This window comes from Octopus bimaculoides, chromosome 25, assembly GCF_046866305.1.
Source record: "Octopus bimaculoides isolate indiv1 chromosome 25, ASM4686630v1, whole genome shotgun sequence".
NCBI lineage: Eukaryota > Metazoa > Mollusca > Cephalopoda > Octopoda > Octopodidae > Octopus > Octopus bimaculoides.
In genome coordinates, this window is record NC_142952.1 from 8,012,591 (window position 1) to 8,030,973 (window position 18,383).

The following is an 18,383-nucleotide window of genomic DNA, read 5'->3' on the forward strand; positions in this document are numbered from 1 at the left end:
TATATATATATATATATATATATATATATATATATATATATATATATATATATATATATATATATATATATATATACATATATATAATTGTATAAAATAATAATGTATAAGAGTAAAATTGTATTGTAATTTGCCTCAGGTACTGCAATATGTTGAAATAATATAAACATCTCAAAAACCTTTGAGCAGCTAAGTTGCCATCAATTAACGAAAGCAACGAAAATTATTGAATGTTATGTGTTGTATGATGATCGTATGTTTAGGAAAATGTTTTCCGTTTTCAAATAACCTCCAAAAGTTCGTGGAAATGCTTTGCTAGCAGCAGGAAATTCTACAATGACCTTATCTACAGATTCTCATTATTTTCTATCTTCAGGCTGAGTTGAGAAATATTTCTCAAAATCTAGAATTAATAAACAACTTTTGTAAGGTAATATAATCTTTTCACCTTGTTCTTCATTGACGTCTTCTTATATATTTTGCCTAACATCTCAACTACATTGCTTAACGCTTTTATCCAAACATGTATATAATTTACTGTATATATTCGTTACACAGTACGGTGCGGGTGCATTTTGGCCGCAAGTTTAATAGGTTTTAGCAACAAAAGATATACGATGTTATATATATAGTTTTGTCAATTTTGAGTCACACCGGTAAAAGTATTTATTTTACATCTTTCTAAGTTTCTAAATTCTTATGACGTAACCAACGTACAATTCCTGCTGGTAACAACTAAGCTTCTAAAGTGGTTGGAGAAAAAAATCGAAGAATTGCTTCAGTAGAGTTGCAAAACGTTTATCATGTTTATAGACGATGTAGGTCTCAGTCACACAAGTATCTCTTCGGCTTTTTAACCTAATATTCTACATGATATTATTTATGACTATATCTGCTTCGAGTTCCACCGTTAAAAATTGATATACACACTCATACACATATACATACATACATACTTACATACATACATATATATATATACATACATATAAATGTATATAATCACAAAGTCTCGGCAGCCACATTTAATTTTTACAGCCAAGCCTGACAAGCAACAACACTGGAAAATTGTAAAGATACGTAGAATATTTCCCAGCTTTCAAATTTGTCGTGCTCTAGTATTTCTAGAGTCCATAATTACATATATAAAATGAAAACTGTTTTGAATAATTCATGAGACCTATATGCATTTTCGAAAAAATATTACATTACATTTGTACAAAATTAAATAGTTTTTGCTTTCTATCATACGTATGTCTGAGAGTGTATATGTGTGTATGTGTGTGTGAGTATGTGTGTGTGAGTATGTGTGTGTGTGAGTGTGTACATATGTGTGTATATGTGTGTGTGTGTTTATGTATGCATTTACGTTATATGTTTGCATGTATGTATTTACGTTATATGTTTGCATGTATGTATCTGTTCGCACAAGTAATTATATGAGAGATGGTATTAAAATAACCATATGGATGTTTTATTATTATCAAGAACTGTGCATTTGGCTTTGATATTCCTTTTACAGATAACCCTTTCGCTGTGAACAATTTTCATAGAATAAATAGATAAAGCATTTTACTTCTGTTAAAATTATCACCTTTATTTGAAATAAAATTGTATGATCTGTATAAAAATGTAGGCCATGTATCGAGCTTTTATGTTGAAAGATTAAAATAACTGACAAAATGATCCAGAAAAACAAACATACTATTGCTGTAAGTGTTTCGACAATATTCAGATAACCTTTACCAAAATCAGAACCATTCCTGCCGCAAAAATCCAAATCCCAGTAGTGATTAAGTAGTTGTATGGTGTCAACTTAATGTGACAGTCTCCTGAAGGGAATAATACTACAGTTGGTTGGACGTAGGAAGCTGCACCGCTTCCTGTCGGCCTTGACACTTTTCCTGTGTCCTTACGTTTACGAGGGGGAGACAAGCACCTCCACCCAGCTAAGCTCTGCATCCAGAGACAGGTTTCTGAGTCTTTGCTCGTCATCAGTAGTGATTGTTCCTACAAAATAAAAAGGCATCACAATTATATTTAGAAACAAATTGTTTATCCTAATCTTCGATCTGTGATAAAATCCGCACCACATGATCGAATCTAACAATCTTTACTCCTTCGGTTAGTCTTGATTGTGTAGAAAATCTCTCAAAAAAAAGAAAATACTACAAAAGACAACGAAGAATTTGTCTCAAAGGTATTCGAGCAAAAGCCAACACTATTCTATCGGTTGAAACTTAATTGTTTGGCAAGAAAACTCGGTCTCTATAAAAGCACCATTGAAATCTTTGGACCCCGACTCAAATACAATTACCTCATCTAGACACAATTGGCACCAAATCTGAGAAATGTGTGTATGTGTGTGTGTGTGTGACTGTGTCTGTGTCTGCGTGTCTGTGAGTCTGTGTTTTTATGTGTTTGGGTATGTGTGCGTGTGTGTATTAAATATATCAAATGTGTGGTAAGATATTTGTTTTCCAATCTCAGGGTGTCGGCTTAAATTCGACCCATGACACCTTGGTCGAGTTTCTTATACTATAGCCTCGATCCGATCAAAGCCGTCTAAGCTGATTTGGTAGACGGAATATGAGAGAGGCTTGTCATATATACCATATTCTGCCCCATCTCCTTTTAGTATTAAGTATTAGCAACAGAGATTGATGCATATTTGTTACTATTATATCTAAAGCCGCATGCTGTTCAGGATTCTTTTATGTGGATCTATGAATAGCCACCATTGATCAACATTTATGATCTTCGCCGTGTATTTCTCATCACCTGAAATACAGGTGCTACTCATTTTTGCCAGCTGAGTAGACTGGAGCAACGTGAAATAAAGTGTCTTGCTCAAGGACACCACGCGTCGCCGAGAATCGAACGCATGATCGTGAGCCGAATTCCCTAACCACTAAACCACGCGCCTTCACTATTTTATACATTATTAAATGTATCAATTAAAGAAATAGTCATAAATTTTCTTTTAGTCGTCAATGTTGGTTTGAATACGCAACAGTTGGCTATTGTCCAATTTTATTTATTTTTATCATTGACTATCATTTCTGCAGTATGAGTTTAAATATTTACAGAGTGTTCCGTAAGAAAAGTGTCTTCAGCCGTAATAACAATCATAAAGCTACTATCGTTTTCATTTCAAACGTCAGTGTAATGTATTTGATTAAACATTTAAACGAACAAAGCAGCTTTATAATTTCATCGCAATGACACGCTATTCTCCTGAAGGTGATACAACTACAACTGACAAAAGACCTGTTAAAATGGCTACTTGGTGGCTATTAATTAGGTTATGCTAGCGAGTAATAGATTGTAATTGAAAGAATCCATATCGATGTGATATGGTTGTTTAAAAAAAAATATACACAAAATAATTTTTATAAACTAGAATTTATTACAGAGGAAAATTAATAATGTCTATTTTAATTTAGAAAGTCGAAAAATTAAAATCGTACAAGAAAATGAAATTTTAAAAAAATTGAATGAAATATTTTTTTATCGTTTACCAGTCTCAGTCATTGGACTGCGACCATGCTGGGGCACAGTCTTGAAGGGTTTTCGTTGAACAGGTCAATCCCGCTAGTTATAGTCTAAGTTTCACACTTACTCTACTTATTCTATCAGTGTTATTCGTCGAGTTGTTATGTTACGAGGACGTAAGCAAACCAACACTGGTTGCCGAGCGGTGGTGGATTCAAAGGCAAGCACTAAGACACACACACACACACATACGCACAGATATATACGCTCGGCAACCAGTGTTGGTTTGCTTACGTCCTCGTAACATAACAACTCGACGAATAACACTGATAGAATAAGTAGAGTAAGTGTGAAACTTAGACTATAACTAGCGGGATTGACCTGTTCAACGAAAACCCTTCAAGATTGCACCTAACTGAATATCTAAAAAAAAAAAAAAGCAGAAAATTATATTCAATTTACGTTGTGACTTTTTCTGGCACGCGTCAAATGATATACAGCCAAAATTATTGTATACGTGATCATCTCGACATTTTAATGGGGTTTAGTGTATCTAGGACTATACAATCTAATGTAAAGCCGTTTTGAATAATCAGAGTTATTGGTATTTAATTGTCTTAGTAAGCGCAGCTCTTTCGAGATCGGCATAATGTTGCTTCTCTTTAGCATAAAGGAAATTGACGAAGTAGAAATGACAATTAAATACTTAACTAAATAGAATATTAATCGAGACAGATAACCACACACGCCCTACGCTTATATGCATATATAATTTTCAGCATTCATCACAGGCCCGCGTATACTTACGTATCCACAATACATAGGCAAGCGAGCGCGCAAACAGCCCTTGATCTATGCATGTTCCTTTCACACACACATCAAGGACACTGACACGACCACGATGTATACTCACATACACGCTCACGCATACGCAAACACTTAGAAACACACACACACACGCGCGCGCATGTATAAGTATATATCTATCTGGTACCCTCATGTATTCCACGTGCACACCTCACATACACCTAAAATCTGACACACACCTAAAGCCGCATGCACTTTCAGTCACATGACAAACGCATACGCATTAACAAATGTGCATGTGCACACCAACCAACATCGCTAAACGCTTATATGCACGAAGCAAACAAAAACGGACGCTCACACGTACACACCGTAACACATCCGTACACCGTTGTACAAACAACACACATACATACATCACTTCCTATACTAACTTTAAGAACCATGTTCACAACTATATATGCACATCCAGGGTCTAGAGGTTAATCAAAAATCATTATCTCCCTTGACTGACCTTTTCACTTAAAATGTAATACAATTTACGGCAGCCATTACTTGTTTTAAAATACCATCTGTAAAAAACACGTGATATTTTCTTAAATAATATTCCGTCTAAATTAAATTTTTCTAATACATACTCATTCCTGAAAACACACTATACATTGTACACCCAAAATTGTAATTAAAATTGAACGCACTCTAAGTCTTGCACACACACACACACACACACACACACACACACACACACACACATACACATATATTGTGAGTGTGTCGCATAATACACCACGAGATATATGCCAATATGCACATACACACATACTACTATTATATACACCCATAGGCATTCACACGTCCTGCTCACGCACGTACGTGAACATATCTCCAGACGCAGTACAAGCAACGCAACACACACGCCCATACGACAGATGGTTAGTTTGCTTTGACCTTTAGTTTCTAGCGTTATTAGCATGGGTGCCATCACGACATACTGTATGTTTGGATTTCTCCAGCTGTTGCGACTGTTTGCCAGAGCTCCAGTTCGCACTAATAGTATGCTTATCCACTCCTTGACATTATTTCTCCATCTTTTTATCTGTCTGACTCAGCTTCTTTCTCTGACCACACTTCTTTAGAGAATCGTCATTGCAAGGCCGCCTGATGTTTTTTTTTTACATGCTTATACCATCTCCGCGTTGATTTCTTCCTGGTTTTGAAGTGTTCATGAGAACCACTTCATGATTTCGTGAGCTGTTTCATTTGTGACATGATCGAAGTACAAGTTGGAGTAGCAATACATTTTCAACGCCCGTACTTTTGTCTGCAGTGGACTTCAAGTTTTGGCTTCGGTGCAGAAAATGGAAAAAACCAGTGTATGCAGACAACAGATTTTACTTTTCAAGTTAATGTTCGTATCTCTCCATTTCACGATGAGATTTATTTATTCATATTTTTCTGTCCTATTATTATCATAATGCTTACAGAACATTCATGTCATGATTCATTGTTAATAATGACTTTCAAATATTTGAACTTCTGCCCTGTCTCTAGTTTTTGTCCTTATGATGAAACGTTTTCATAAACTCGGGCGTTTTAGCGCGGATTTACATTCAGAACTTGATGGAAGCGCTATCAAGGTGGCTAATACAATCGATTCCTCCTCCTTTCTTGTCAGTCGATGAAAATCATGAATATAGTTCAAATTTTTGATGCTCCTCCCTTCGGCGCTGACTATCCACACACACTCTTCTAGAGCACAACAGAGAGAAGAATAAAGTATATTAATATCAACTATGAAATTAATTAGGAAATAAGAAATGACAAAAGTGAAACTGATAACAGGAAAATATGAAGATATGAAAACAGTCTTTTCATTAAGCAAACAAATAAATATTCCAACAAGTAATGGACTTCATCAACCATTCCAGCTACAGATAGAAAATAAATCGAGAAAATAAGCCTCGGTCCAACATCTCCGATGCTTACCTGCCTACGTACATATGTTAGATAAGGGGCTGGGGGCACTGTGGCTGCATAACCAGCTTTGGAGTGAGAGAACAGAAACGTGCAACCTGGGAAATCTCATGAAAACATTTTATGAACTGAGATTACCGCGTAAATTAGTTTTTATGAGATCAGATGTAGTTGAATGAAGTGGTTATATGGTAAAATCAATGGGCATTATATTAATATGGATGATATGATAAAGTCAATCGATATGATATTTATATGGAAGATATCATAAAGTTAATCGATATCATATTAATATAAAAGTTCTGATAAGGTCAATCAATAATATATCAATGTTATTATGATTGAAGATATCTTGAAAAGGTTCCACGCAAAGAGTTTGTTGGGATAATAGATTTGTCAGGAGAAATAGAATGGTTTTGTTGTTATATCATAGAGTTAGTCGATAATATATACATAGCAGAGCGGATAAGCGTAGAGTACAGAGTACAGTTGAAAGAATTATGATGTCTGGATTACATAATAAAACGTTAGGATTAGAGTTATAGAAAGGGTTAAACGCTCGGTTAAGGACGTAACTTGTTTGTAACCGCTTCACCTTATTCGTTTCCGCCATTGCACTGCGACCGTACTGGGGCACCACTTTAAATGCTTTTAGTGCAACAAATTCAACTCAGTATTTATACTTTTTGTCTTTTTCTATTTTTGTTTGTTAGTCGGTTACATATTATATCGCTTTGTTTTACCGAACAGCTAAGTTACAGGGGTGTAAACATGCCAGCACCGATTGTCAAATGGTAGGTATGACAGACACAACAGACACGGGCATAAAGACACACATACAAACACACACAAACACTCACACGCAAACACATACACACACACACACGCATACATGCACACACTCACATACACATACACATATATTAAAATGTTCATATATACGACAGGCTTTTTTCGGTTTCCGCTTGCCAAAATCACTCAGAAGGCATTAGTGAGCTTTCAGCTATAGTAGAAAGGTATCCATAAGTTACTGCGCAGTGGGACTGAACCGGAAGCCAGGTGGGTGAAAAGCGAGCTTCTTAAAACACATAGCCAGGTCTGCGAACGTTATTACGCATATGCATTCGCCCAATACGTGTGCATCCATGCATAGGTTCATATGAATATGCATCTACGTATACAGTCATTAAAATAAGTAAAAAAAAAAATGTAATAAAAAAGGTAAAATATAAAAGATATATATACACAATGCCGGATGACGTAGATTCAAATGCCCAACCGTACTTCCTTGCCCTGCGTAGCTCATTGCACTCCTTGTTAGGCGTACATTTATACGTCTCCATGTTTACACTTGCCCTTATAGATACATATATTACATACATATATTACACAAACGCATACGCACACAGGAACACTCATTCAAATGTAAGTTAATAAAGTAAAACTAAGATAAAACAGATAAATCAAATAACAAAAAAACGAAGCAACATTACTTCATTTGGATGTGTGATGAATAAATAAATGGTGTAAATGAGATTTATGAGCTACGTTAAATAAGAAGTGATGAATCAAATTATGATAAAGGATAGATGATGGATGGTGATAAAACGTGTTGAAATAAAATATAATAAAGACAATACGATGATAAAAAAATATTGTGTTGTGGCGTAAAAATATATACTAGAAATCGAATGGAATGCTAAGCTAGAGCATATTATGTAGGTGATTTTTAGGTGTGGGAGAACAGACCGAATGAAGCAAGAATTCTTGTCAATTAAGATTAGGGAAGATATCATAAATAGCCAATAGGTTTCGTTTTTATTCTTTCTTATGGTTTTATCTACTTTTCTTGTCAGTAAATTTATTTACATTCTTTAACATACAATATATATATACATACAGAGAGAGAGAAGTAATGTTTTGTTTATCGCCACATCAATATAGCTGTTCCAGAGTCACCGACGTTACTACTGTCTTTAACCCCAAATGGAGCCTCCTCCAGCTGGTTATTGATGCAATCTGTACTCATTATATATTGCAAGCAGGGGAGCGAACCCTTCCCATTTTCTAGCGGGCGAAGGGATCACTAAACCTTCCGGTTTCGGGTTATTTGTGCCCATCGGTAGTGGTGAACAGCCGTCCGCTAGAGGTAAGCAATAACTCGCTCCAGCTCGTAGACTCATCCTGGGATCAAAACTATTGTAACATCGATTTCTATAGAACAACTATATTGATGTTGCGACAAACATTACTTCTCAATAAAGGTACTACTTTCATCTCTTAAAGAGATTTTCCAATTAGTTACCTTCATATATATATATATATATATATATATATATATATATAAACATGTGTACATCCATACCTACACATCTACTTGTAAACTTATAAAGCGATAGAGCGGGACGTCGGGATGTTTAGAATCTGCTTGCTTCCATTCTCCACGTGAATATTAAACAGTATGTTAGCCATCACTCAGGTTTAACTTCTCACAGCTAAAAATATAGAAACATCCACTAAAAAATCGATAAACGAAGACATTTAGGAGATAAATCTACTTAATCTTTATTAGAATATTTTATTATCACTAATACATTTACGTAACAGCTACATGAGAGTTCCAATTGATTTAAGAAAGAGGCTAGTTCAGATAATTTATGGGTGACGTATATTACTTACCTTCAGCTCATCGACTTTTCTAGCCTCCTTGAAAAACAAGTACACACTTTATAAGACTCCTAACAGGTAAATTATGATGGCAGTTTGGAGTGTTCAACCTTTTAAGCAAAGCTTTATCGAACTCTGTGTAACTCCCGTTGCTATAGTGAATAGTAATATAATTATTCCAGTTGTCTCAAGCAGTTAGCGTATTTGAGCACGGAGTAAATGTGATAGGAAGTGATATTCTAAGAATGTCTTTGTTAAATGCTGCTGTTTCTTCTTTCTCTCGTTCGTTCGTTCTTTCTGTCTTTGCTTCCATCCTTTGCCTTTTAATTTTGTTTCTTGTCTTTCAATCTTGAGTTCGTTCTTGTTTTTTCTGCACTTATGAACCCTCAGCAGTCGGAATAATTTCGTTCTTAGTTCGTTGTGAATAACAACGCTAGTGTTTCAATTCCAAGTCAAGTGTAGTTTTCTTTTTCTAACTTGAACACAAAAGCTGTTTAGAAAATCACAAAAGCTCAGAATTTCGTTTGTACTCATTTATATATTGATTGTTTGATCGATTTAAGTGAATAACTTCTAGCAAATACACAAAACCTCGCATTTTTGTGAAGCTGTGGTTAATCAATAATGGATTACAATAGGTGACAAGGTATTTTGATTATTGTTTCCAGAAAAATGTAGAACAAAGCTGACTCGTTCACAATTCGAACCTAGATTGTATGAAGGATTAAGGATTTGTACGCATCTCTTTCCAGGCGCACTGAGCAATTATTCAAGCTAAGGGAAGCCATACGAAATATTAACCATGTACAGTAGGTTCTTGAAATGAACATTATATAATAAATTTTCATTATAAACATTTTTCTGATTTAAAACACTGTACCGTGATTGGCAAACACTTTAAATTATACTCACAGTGGAACACAATCGAAAACTAATCGGTTTTCAAAATTATTTTGTACTCTTGCGATTACTTTGGTAAAGATTTAACATTGTGTAATAGCCTGGATTTCATTTCACAGAAAAGTGCGCATAACTTGAACTGAAAATCTTAGGGAGAACGTACACTTGTTGACCTAGTGAACTGTGAATTTTTATAACATTGTATCACGATAAGTGTGTGTACATACATACATACATACATACATACATACATACATACATACATACGTACGTACGTACATACATACATACATCCATACATACGTACGTACATACATACATACATACATACATACATGCGTGGTAAGAAGCATGCTTTCTAACCACATGCTTCTGAGTTTAGTCCCACTGCGTGGCAAGTGTCTTCTACTATTGGTCCAGGTCGACCAACCCCTTGTCAGTGTATATGGTTAATATAAATTGAAAGAAGCCAGTCGTATCTACAAGGGGTTGCTGAAAAGTTCCAGTTTTAAGAGTATCGCGAAAGGCCTGGATGAACACCCAACCTTCCGAGTTCTTTTACAGAACTTAGAAAAACCCTTCACAGCGGTGCCCCAGCATGGTCGTCGTCCAAGAACTGACATGAGTAAATTTTTCTGAAGCATTTAATTTTACACAAGATTTATATGTTGTTGACATCATAAGAATTTTAAAAATTAGAGAAAGCATGAAATCTTCCTTTTTGGAAATGAGAAATTAGAAGAAATTAGAATTACCTTTTACTGATGATATCTGAAAAGAAACAGCAATTTTAGCAATTCATATTAAGCAACACTTTTCAGTGTGTTGTTCCCATTATGACCGCATTCCAATGAGTGAAAACAAGTAACCGATAAAGGGTATCATAAAATAATCTTAAAAGCTCTGAGGATATCGAAATACTTTGGTTGGTTAATTGTTAAGTCAGAAACGTGGTTGTATGAGATTAGGACAAACATGAAGTGTTACACCTGATTCTACTTTAAATGAACTCTTGAAATAATATTAATCATTTTGAATACTTCGACAAAACCAAAAACAGAAATTCCAACACAATTTTCTTTTGGTTTAGGCATTGAGCTTTATTTCTCTTCTATTATTGTTCAAGTGGGTACTGCCAATTTAGACTAAAATGTAATCGAAATTAAATAGAGTTTGCTTTTAAAAATTATTTGAATAGAAAATACACCACCCTAAAAATTCAGAGAAAATAAAATGAAAAACAGTATTCAAATGGATTGAAACACCTCTGGTTGTTGGGCGAAACAGTGAATAAAACGATGCAGGTGTTTGGACGTGTATACTCAAGCACTGCATTAATGGATATTGTATCGACACTTTTTGTCTAAGGTATGACATATGACTTTAAACTACGTACAGTAATGAAGCCTGTTTCCGGAGTTTCGGGATTGTGAGGTGCGTGGAACCACATCTTAACCCACTATTGTAGAAGTTCTACTCTGATCAGGAATAGTAGCACCTATCAGTGTCTCAGCTATTGGTTAATTAACATGTTACGTGAGAAGCTCGAAGCATAAACCTTCGCTACCTTGCAAAATGCTTGGAAAATGAAAAGGCTAGGGGAGAGATCCTTGACAGAAAATCAAGGAGTCGAGTACCTCAGGCAGTCAGGCGTCCCACTTGGCACCCTTCCGGCAGTGGTTCTCCAAGCCTGTCAGGCAATTTACATTGGAGAAGATCACTCCGATGTAAAGCCTACAGATTTATGGTCACCAATTTCTGCGACTGCAGTTCTTTAGACATGATCATGAAGATAGGTCCCAAAGAATAAATCCTAGTGAGTAAGCCCAGGGTTTCTAGGTCCACCTCTGCCCTACACATGTCTTGGAAGCTGTGTATTAAGGAATTACCGTACATTGCAACTAGAATATCTCTGTTTACCATCTTACTGTAGAATAGTGCTCCATTGTATCTTTTCCCTTTTATCTCAGCTACCAAAATATTTCTGATGAAAGTCATGTAGACATTTGTTATAGAATGTTCAAAAACAGGAGGCAAAAGGAAGCTGTGTTGCGAAACATAACCAAATTAACTTTCGGCGATTGAAAGTATCGAACAAGTAATTCGTATGGGTTCTCCGTAAATTCACATTCGATACTTAAACCTGTTGACACCTAAAATGAAAATAGCTTCATCTCTACTTAAATTATCCTCCTAAGAGACCCTGTATCACTAACTATTGAATTAATTCATGAATCAACGCTTGAGTCAACGAGTCAATGATATGTTCACAAATCTCAAACTTCCTATTTTAAAGTCATCTAAAACTAAAGCGTCCCATCAAAATTTCACCTGAATTTATGCTCTAAATACCAGTTTATGTATGACAAGGTAATGTTACAAATTTTTTTGCAATATTTTAAATTAATACAAACAAAGATTGTGTATTTCAACAGAAATATAGCAATGAAAGGGTTAAAATATACTCATTGTATAACTTTACATTTTAAATTTGTAAAACTGTACTAGAAAGTTATATGATAGATTTAACGTTGAAAAAGTATAATTGACTTAATAACGTTTGTAAAAAAAACTTACATTACTGGCTAGTATTAGCCTATTTACTGCTGTTCAATACTTTCTGAATAGACAAATTAGAACGTTTTAAATCTCAAGGATTTAGATATCTTTGAATAGTACCATAGAAAATAAAAACCTAACCTACTGAAATATATCGGTCTTGTTAAAAATGAATAGAACTACAAGGTTTTGTTTCATTGAAGCCGTTTCGAATTCTAGACTTAGAAAGATCTTCAACTGAGCCTGCAGCTTTAAATTCCTTGAGAGGCTTCACACGTGTTGGGGTGGTAGAGAGTGATCAAACTTAAAGTTTGTTTTTTCATGTTCTGAATTGATAGGATTGATGCGTGAGATTGTACATTTTTTAGATCAATGAATATTTTCTCGCTTGTTGATAATGACATTTTCTTAAAATATAAAAGCTACACACACACACATATATATGCGTGTGTATGTATTTTTATATGCATATATATATATATATATATGTATATACATATACATACATACACACGTATAAGTATGTACACACACATTTATAGCTTCTTATAGAAATTCGTGTCACAAAGATTCACTGATGCAGTTTCTATATAAAAAAAGCATATCCTCTACAATATGTATTGTTGGGCATATCCATCTCACTCGTTCGACATAAAACAACTTACACACACACACACACACACACACACACACACACACACACACACACATATATATATATATATATATATATATATATATATATATATATATAACGAAAAATGTAATAACGTAAAACATAGAAGACAATTTGCATCGTTTAAGGCCCTTCTAAATCACACAGTATATATATATATATATATATATATATATATATATATATATATATATATATATATATGCACCATGTAGGTACATACACATACATAAAACACACGCACAGATATAAATACACAGGCACACACACTCACACAAACGCACACGCATATATATATGTACATATACATATATATATATATATATATATATATATATATATATATAGAGAGAGAGAGAGAGAGAGAGAGAGAGAGAGAGAGATAGGATAGATAGATTGAGTGAGTGAGTTTTGAAATATGTGTGTATTGTATGTATTTATTCATATGTATATAAATTATATGCATGTAGACATATAAACGTGCTTGTATATGTGTACGTATGTGTATGATCCTGTGTGTTTTCATGCTTCCTCTTTTCCTTTGTTTTTTCCCTTTATCGAAATATTAAAAAAAAATCACATGAACTTGAAGTCGCTTAATTTCATGACATGGGAGAGAACAAGAGGCGGAAACTCGTGCAACATGTGCTGCAGTGAATGCTGCAGTACATCACGAACAACTAAAATAAGAATACGGAATACGGTTCAAATGAACGCAAACGTGTTTTAGTCGAAGATGCTAGTTTTATGTGTAAGGATATAACATTTCTTTGTTTGACTAAATTATTATCGTGTTACCAATAATAGCTTTACTAAATCAGTTGGAATTTGAATAAAATTTGTGAAAAGAATACAACAGTAACCCTTTTGATACTAAACCTGCCTTAGACCGCCCTTAGTTCTACAATACAAACTTCCTGTTTAAAAGTAATCTAAATTAAAATGTTTTCATCAAAATTTCATATTAACCCATTTTATGTCAACTTTCCTTGAACCACATATGGTTCTGTCATACAAATCTGTTTTAAAGTGATCTGAATTAAAAATTATTCTATCAAATTTTCATCCGTTAGATGATAACCCGCCTAAAACTGGTTTTGGTTCTTGTTATGTCCCAACGCTAATGATATCTAGCACCTTCGGATGACCTCTATTCAACCGCTACACAACTGCTACTCGACTGATGCTCAACACTCCTACCACGGCCAGATTACCTCTATTTATATGTCTTGAGAGATTTTACTTCTTCGCCTGGGGACGTCAACACAACAGTTCTATCATACAAGATTCATGTTTTAAAATAATCTAAATGAAAATCTTCCACCAAAATCTCATGTTAATTTATGTTCCCAACACCAGTGTATTACTGAAAGACATTTACTACTAAATTCCTCGCAAGTTTTAAAATTAATTGAAATAAAACCAATGCATTTCAACAGTCGCGGTCTCTCTCTCTGTGTCTATCTGCGTCTCTCTCTTTCTCTGTCTGTCTTCACTTCGACAGTGAGGGTTCAGAAAGGTGCTATAAGTGTACCTGTCGCAACTTTCCTATCCTATGAAGAATGTGTGATGGTTTTTCGTGCTAGAGTCTTGGTTTGCGGAGCAACCTAAAGGATGGATATCTTTATCGTAGGCTTGGTTTGTGCAAAGCCAACCCCCACTCCCGCCACCTTCAAACTCGTACTGGTATAGTGCAACAAGTAGCACGAAGCCAGTAGATATCAGAATGTAGGATTTACATGGAATGATCTTTTCTTAGAGGAGTAGTTAAAAAATCTAACGGGCTTCGTATACCCTGGAGCCGCTGGAGTGTTCTGAATGGCTTTCTTACGGAGGCAATTCTATGGCATGCTAATTAACACCTTGAAATAACCCCGGAAGCTGCTACAGGCCCGGATCGTAGAATGGTGATTAAGAGGTGGTTTCGTAACACTTCAAATCTCTGGAACTCCTTAACAAGTGCCTCGCTGACGGGTGCAGATTGAAGTTAAAATTCAATAATAATATGGAGATAAGTTTCAAATAAAATCACTGTACGGATTTAGTTTGTGCAACTTAGATCTGTATATGACAGAATTAACCTTTGAAAAATTTTCGTGAATTAATTTATTACAATTTTAAATACAATTATAGTGGAGGATAGTAATTTTCAACGTGTCCGGTGTCACTACGCATACAAAGTGGTTTTAAAAACATGTTTTACAGATAATTTTTTTTTTGTTATTGTTCAAAGAATCACTAAATTGTATTAATTAGAGTTACTTGCACGCCATCGATAGAGCGAGTTTTAATCGAATAAACAGTAGTCTTTAATTGTCCCCATAAAAGAATCCGAAAACATCATTAAATTTTTGAACCATCATAAACAATTATGATGGCTATTATAATTGACGATGGCAAAATCTTTACACTTATATATAAACTCACACACATACATATATACATACATATATATATATATATATATATATATATATATATGAATATATATGTAGGTCTGTATGCATATATATATCTATACAGCCGTGAATGTACTGTGTAATATATATATATATGTGCACATACATATAGATATATTTTTGTATGTATGTATATATGTATGTATATATATATATATATATATATATATATATATATATATATATATATATATATATATATATATATATATATATATATATGAGCGTATATATGTGTATCTTTCTTTTATCTTCTTTTATTTGTTTCTTTTACTTGCCATTAGACTGCAACCATACTGATGCACCGCCTTCAGGGATATTTACTTGAATGAATTCACTCCAGTACTGTTTCTCAGCCAGATAATTACTGTATCGGTCACTTAAGTTGAACACCAGTTGTCCAGCGTTAGTGGTGAACGAACATAAAAATGACACACACAAACACATACACGTATACAAATACACACATAGATATATAGACATATATAAATATATGATGGACTTTTTTCAGTTTCCGTCTACCAAATAAACTCATAAGGCTTTGATCGGCTTGAGGCTACAGTTGCCTATGTTTCTACACAGTAGGACTGAACCCGGAACCACGTGGTTGAGAAGCAAGCTTCTTACCTCACAGCAACGTCTGCGCCTACTGTATGTGTGTGTGTGTGTGTGTGTGTGTGTGTGTATGTGTGTGAGTTTATGTGTGTGTCTTTGTGTCTTTGTGTTTGCGTATATATATGTATATATATATGCATATATGTATATACATGTATGGATATATATGTACATATATGTATATATATGTATATATATATATATATATATATATATATATATATATATATATATATATATATACATATATATATATATACATATATATATATATATATGTATATGTGTATACATATATATATATATATATATATATATATATATATATATATATATATATATATATATATATGCATATACGTATGTATATGAATCAATATATATATACATACAATATGTACACACCTGTACTACCCAACATAATATTTATCAAAGATTATAAAAAGCATATCGAAGACCAGCTTAATGCGTATATTTTCAGACATTCATAAAATAGTTTACGTAAATAACGCTGTGACGTAGTTTCAATTTTGTTACCAAGCGTAAATATTTAATATAGAAGTTTACGAAACTTAGAAGATAAAATAATCACAAATTACTAGCACGATGTGTATTTGTAGAGCGACTCAGTAGGCAAGCTATCAATGATCTTCAGTTGCAACACGCATGTTCAATAAACAATATAATCACAGCAAGCAAAATCCGGAAGCTTTCTAATAAAATCTCGTGTCAATGTGAACATATATATATATATATATATATATATATATATATATATATATATATATATATATATATATATATATACATATATACATATATACATATATATGTATATATATAGACATATATATACACATACATATATATATATATATATATATATATATATATATATACACACACACACATGTAATATGCGCACATGTGTGTGTGTGTGTGCAATTATTTGTCTTAGAGCTTTGAGCGATGTGATGAAATACTATAGTCAAATGGAAAAGTCTGCAAAAAAAAAAAAGAATTGTATAAAAGACAAAAGAAGAGTTTTTGTTACATTAGGTTATAATGCTTTAACTGTGCTGACAGAGGAAGTAAAAATATTATTAGAAAGATAGATAGATAGATAGATAGATAGATAGATAGATAGATAGATAGATAGATAGATAGACAGACAGACAGACAGACAGACAGACAGACAGACAGACACATACATACATACACACATACATACATACATACATACATACATACATACAAACACACATACTTACATATCCATTAACAAGTCAAAATCTTTCTGTGTATTTCTGTCGCTTCTTCTACTAGTACGGTTAGTCAATGAAATATCTAAGAAGTCTTCTATTCTCCATTATATTCTTTCATTCTTATATTCTTTTGACATCGTATCATTTTGTTGCATTCATATAAACCACGTGTAACTGCACTGTCTCAATACCTGCTAAGTCACTCGATAGGATGGAGAATATACAACAGATTCAACTGTATATGTGTACGTTTACGTCTGTGTATGTGTGAGTATATAAGCATGCATACATACATTCATTCATACATACATACACACACACACATACATACATACATACATGCATACATGCATACATACAAGACACTTGCCCATGGTGCCACGTTGTGGTTCTGAACCTGAATCAATATGTGGGGCGAAGCTGGCTTCTTAACTGCAAAGCTGTGTCTACAATTATATATTCTATTATTCCTTTATTGGTTTCAGTTATTTGAGTGCGGCCATGCTGGAGGACCGCCTTGATGTTTAAAGCTGAGGCTAAGTTCAAATACTTTTAGTACCATACCTAGTGTACTTGTGCTGTTTTTCAAAAAGGGTTAAAAAAGTTCTTACATTATACAACATAGTACTTTATACTAAAAAAAAGATATAATAAATAACATACAGTTCTAAATCAAAGCTGGACCTCTTCCTGTCGAGATTCCCAGATGAACCTATCTCACGGCAAGAGGTGCAAACGAGGGTAACTACATCAAACTCCATTCTTCACCAAGTGCCACATATTGGAGGAGGCTCTCAGTAATAACAGTGTAGCAAAACGGCGGTGCATCAGCATGGCCGCAGCTCTGAGCAGAAGCTACAGAGAAAAGAAAACTTCTTAGTTTCCTTTAATTATTACCACAACAACTACAAGAATTACAACAACATCAATAGCAATAACAATTTCAGTAAGTATCAATCATAGAAG

General features: G+C 33.9%; 1 long non-coding RNA gene across 3 annotated transcripts in view; it reads right to left on the reverse strand.

Annotated features, from left to right (window-relative positions):
- Positions 1–1,582: 1,582 nt before the first annotated feature.
- Positions 1,583–18,383, reverse strand: part of LOC149131064 (uncharacterized) — a 58,338-nt gene continuing 41,537 nt past the window's right edge. For all 3 annotated transcript variants that reach the window (XR_016238376.1, XR_016238375.1, XR_016238377.1), the window contains exon 3: positions 1,583–2,010. This is a non-coding gene — a long non-coding RNA (uncharacterized LOC149131064). The remainder of the gene's footprint in view (positions 2,011–18,383) is intronic.